This window comes from Gossypium raimondii, chromosome 3 (assembly GCF_025698545.1).
Source record: "Gossypium raimondii isolate GPD5lz chromosome 3, ASM2569854v1, whole genome shotgun sequence".
Classification (NCBI taxonomy): domain Eukaryota; kingdom Viridiplantae; phylum Streptophyta; class Magnoliopsida; order Malvales; family Malvaceae; genus Gossypium; species Gossypium raimondii.
Window position 1 is genome coordinate 53,589,441 of NC_068567.1, and position 4,895 is coordinate 53,594,335.

The 4,895-nt window shown below is 36.5% G+C and overlaps 2 long non-coding RNA genes across 3 annotated transcripts; one reads left to right on the plus strand and one right to left on the minus strand.

Annotated features, from left to right (window-relative positions):
* Positions 1–298: 298 nt before the first annotated feature.
* Positions 299–957, minus strand: LOC128039846 (uncharacterized). Its single transcript, XR_008194537.1, has 2 exons — positions 859–957; positions 299–720 (listed from the first exon to the last, which is right to left on the minus strand). It is a non-coding gene; the product is annotated as an uncharacterized LOC128039846 (long non-coding RNA).
* LOC128039847 (uncharacterized) lies at positions 919–4,211 on the plus strand. Of its 2 annotated transcripts, none has more exons than XR_008194539.1 (2): positions 919–1,382; positions 3,901–4,211. It is a non-coding gene; the product is annotated as an uncharacterized LOC128039847 (long non-coding RNA). The 2 variants fall into 2 exon arrangements; XR_008194538.1 differs by lacking the exon at positions 3,901–4,211 and adding an exon at positions 3,524–3,780.
* The last annotated feature ends 684 nt before the right edge of the window (positions 4,212–4,895 follow it).

The following is a 4,895-nucleotide window of genomic DNA, read 5'->3' on the forward strand; positions in this document are numbered from 1 at the left end:
AATATAATTTTATATTTTTTTGTATGTAATCACTGAATTTTGTCCGGTACGTTCTTCGTGTTTTTATTTTATTTTATTTATGTTATCTTATTTTATTTTATATATATTAAAAAAATTATGATTTTTTTGGGCTTGCCCAATGTGGGCCTAATGATTGGGCCCAATGGGTGGGCATGTAGGGTTGGATGATTGGGTTTTAAATAATTTAAGTTTGGACTTGTTTGGGCTTTGGCCCATTGTTTTGTTTTGTTTTTTATATTTTAAAAATATTAATAAAGCAATAATAAATCAGAAAAAATACAAAAAATATAAATTACATTAGGACCCCTAAAATTTCTAAAAATTACATTTTAGCATCATATTTTTCTAAAATTACATTTTTACCCTGAAAACTTTACACCCTTTACAATTTGGTCCTCCTGGACATGTCAAATCTGCCAGTCGGTAGCCAAGCGTGCTCCACCCACCTCTAGCTACTCCAGCAGCCTCCCTAGGCCAATGATGCTCCCCTACCGCCTGAAAACAAAGGAAAGAAGACAAAATTGAAGGATTTAAAAGAAGAAGATGAGAGGAAGAGAGGGGGGTTCGGTTTTGGCAGCAAAGAAAAGAAAAAAATTAAAAAAAACAGCAGCAAAAACAGTCAAGAAACAGCAGCCAAAAGCCTCCTCTCGCAACCACCGTCGTCGCACCTTCACCGTGACACCTCCACCACCGTCGCATCTACACAAATAAGGAAAGCAACAAGCAAAATATAAAAACAGCAAGCACAGAAAAAATAGCAACCAAAAAGAAAAGGAAAAGAGAAAAGAAGAGAAGAAGAAAGAAGGAGAGAAGAGGAGACGCCGGCGACCATCGCACCGTGTGGAGGAAGTGGCGACGGTGAGGAAGAGCAAGGAGGCTGGGGTTCGGCTTGGAGAAGAAAAAGAAGAAAAAAGAGAAGAAAAGGAAAAAGTGAAAGAAAAAAGAAATAAAATAATAAAATAAAAGGAGTAATCGGGTCGACCCGACCCGACCCGACCCGGATCCGACCCAAACAGCAGCACCCAGCAGCATCAGTAGTAGCCCACCAGTAGCCTCAAACCCCCCAAAAAAAAAGAAAGAAGAAAAAAGCAGAAAAAAGAAGCAGGCCAACTACCCAGCCCAAGTGCAGCCCAGCAGCAGATCAAGCAGGCCAACCCAGGAGCCAGGCCCAACAGCGCCTAGCAGGCCAACCCAGTCCAGCAGTGCAGCCCCCAGGCCCAGTACAAACAGCCCAGCCCAGTCCAGAAAAATGGGGAAGAAAAAGAAAAAGAAAAAAGAAAAAGAAAAAAAAAGAAGAAAAAACAAAAAAAAGGCCCGAATTGCGTAGCCCGTTGGATCAAGCCCATAACTTTTGGCTTTTGGTAATCCTTTTACCCTCGTTTTAAATTAATCTGTATATTTAATTATTGTTTCATTTCAATTTATTAGTATTTTTAAATAGCATATTTAGAAATATTATCACATTTATTTTACTTGCATTTTTAAAATTAAAAAATATTTTAATGCACAAGGCAACGAACCAATTTAATATTAAGTTATCGAATTCATCGCTATGTTGGGTGAATATCGATGGCTCGTGTTAAATACGGGCCGCCCTTTTTTTAAAAAAATGAAGATATTCAAAAATTCTCATGTTATTAAAACTAGAAAAGGTTTCTCGTGTTTTAATAGAATCACGATTAAATATTATGTCGAATCGATTTGACACTAAATCGACGATTTCATCGCCATGTCGGGGTGAATATCATCGATTCGTGTTAAATACGGTACGTTTTAAAAAAATCGTGTTTTCAAAAGTTTTCATGTTTCCAAAATTTCTCGTGTCTCAAAAAATAATAATGAAATTTACCGTGTTTCAAAAAATATATTCGTGTTTTTTAAAAATAATTTCCGTATTTTCAAAAATTTCCGTGTTTTAAAAAATCTTCGTGTTTTCAAGAATCCTCGTGTTTCAAAAATTTCATGTTTTCAAAAATTTCCGTGTTTTTTAAAAATTTCCGTGTTTTCAAAAATTTTCGTATTTTTAAGAATTTTCGTGTCTCTAAAATTCTCGTGTTTTAAAAATTTTTCGCGTTTTCAAAAAACTAATTGTTTCAAAAATCTTCGTGTTTTTAAAAATTCTCGTATTTTGATCTGATCGCGATTAACTATTAAATTGAACTTCTATTTTTGAAAATTAGGACAACGCGTGTTTAACGAGATACCAATTTTGGGCGTCGCGAGGGTGCTAATACCTTCCTCGCACGTAACCGACTCCCGAACCCTAATTTTCTCTGGATTTTAACATAGACCTAAAATTACCTCTTTTTAGAAAAGTTTAAAAATAAATTTTTCTACTAAAAAGAGAATTTTAAAGGTGTCCGATCACACCTAGAAAAAAGATCGGTGGCGACTCCCTTTTCAAATAAAGTCGAGATTCAATTTTCAAATTTTCAATAATTACTCCCATCAGCGCCCATGCCCAAATTTTTAAGTCGCTACAGCTGGCGACTCCACTGGGGAACTTTTTAAGAGTCGAGTCTGGTGTTAAACGCGTGTTGTCAAAATTTTTAAAATTTCTTGTTTAATTTAATTTTTAATCATGATCCTTGAATTTTTTTTTGAAAAATCATGCATCCGCATCCGGTTTTGAAATTAATATTTTTCTAACCTGTTTTTATTTTCTTGTTTTTTTTTCAGCTTTAAGTTTTATGGTTTTAGTTTGTTTTTTTTAGTAAAAATAAAAATAAAAAGGTTTGTGAGTTTCTCCCCACACACCGTGCACTTGCATTCTTGCATAACATGAGCTCTCTACCCGGGCTCCGTCCGTTTAAGTGGAAGTAAACGCTATGCCTTCGTGAGTTAACTCGTCCCTCCGTACAGGCTAGTGAAATACTTCCGGGTTACATATGACTTATGCTTTCGTGAGTTAACTCGTCCCTCCGCATAGGCATAAGTAAATGTAATCCCTCGAATTGAGCTCGTGAGCCTGTGATGGGTGGTGACCGAGGCTCCGTACTAACCTTAGTAGGTGATAGTATGGACAATTCGAGTACCTTTCTAAAACCAAAACCACATATAGTGAACCGTACGAGCCACCTAATTAGAGCCACGCCGAACCTCTGTCCGTTTGATAGTTACCAAAATAAGTACATGAGAGAAACGCTTCTTACCTTTTATTACATTTACACTTATTTGCAAATGAATTGGGTCTATTTAATAAATTGGGTCGGGTAGATTGTCTGATGGTATGTGGGGTAGGTTTTTGTAAAGCATGTTGGGGCAAAAAAAAAAATGTGGGTCTGTTCCACCAAATTGCATGATTGACTAGCTTAATTTGTTAAATTTTCCATAGTATTTATTTTTTATTTTCCTTCTGTTTATATCTGTTGTGATCTCTAACCAATGTTATTTGTTCTTCATTTTATTTTTCATCATGCATCGTAGACATCTCATTAGGAAGGTGTTGATTAGAGATTGGTTGTCAAAAACGGGTTTCTGATGAATGAGTCAAATTACACAGGTAATCCAGAAAAATGTCGTAGTCAGAGACTAGTCTTTGAGGGCTGAGAAAGTAAAAGGGACAATTTAAAGGAAAGATATATCTCTGATCTTTCCGAGAAGGCGACTTCGAATGCTCGTCAGAATAACCCTGAAGATTTGACTAGGATCTGGAAACAGTGAAACTCAAGAACTAGGGTCATCTTCGTTGGCAAAATATTTTGTAATTGACTCTTTTGATAAATGAAACGCCAAAATATGGGGCTATCTTGAAATCAACACCATTTTTTGCATATTTACGCATGACTAGCATCCATTGGTCATTCATTCATTCATTCATTCATTGCGTATACATCTCACCCTAATCATTCACTGAGACTAAAACAATATATTCCACAGTTGCGACACTCCAAGTCTGGAATCACGTCATTCTTATAGAACGCATTTAAGAGCTAGAACTATGGATGCTGAGCTCAACGAGAGTGATACAATTGAGGATGTTTCAATGATACACCCCTGTCTTCTAGGATATGTTTTGAACAATTGGACTGCTGTGGACCTTCTTGTAATTTCTAAGTCCTCTCCAGAGTAATGCCCAATGTTACTTCTCCATTTATTTTGTGTTCCCCTAAATAGTGGGATTCCTTTTGTAAGAGCTTATGTTTGCTATTTATCATTTCAATGGACATTAATGAAGATGTATTTTGTTATGATCTTTTCATTCTTATCAGTTTCATAATTACCCCCATCACTTCATATCCTTTCTCTCCATGTATCTCATTCCATGACATTGTGTGTGTTGATTCCAATACTTTTATGCTCCCCTATAGCAGTCTTTTTATCCGCCTTTCAAGTGCTCAGATATCCATGGCATGAACAATCCCGTTACAAGTCCTGAAATCGATTTCGAGAAGGTTGTTTGTTTAAGAGAATTTGAAGCCGAAGAAGATGCTGAAAATTGTGACCGGCCTCCTAACTTACTAAGAATGGTTGAACAAGAAGAGAAATATATTTTACTCCATTAAGAATCTGTTGAGACAGTAAATTTGGGGAGTGAAGAAAAGAAACAAGAAGTGAAGATTGGGACTTCCATTTCAGAGAACACCAAACAGAATTTGATCGTCTTGCTCTGTGAGTACAAAGATGTATTTGCCTGGTCTTATCAGGATATGCCAGGGTTGAACACAGATATTGTGGTCCATAAGCTCCCACTGAAACCAGAATGCAAGCCCGTTCAGCAGAAATTAAGAAGGATGAGACCCGAAATGCTGTTAAAGATAAAAGAAGAAGTCAATAAACAATTTGACGATGGCTTCCTACAAGTCTCTAAGTATCCAGAATGGGTAGTTAATATAGTCCCAGTGCCGAAGAAAGATGGCAAGGTGTGAATCTGC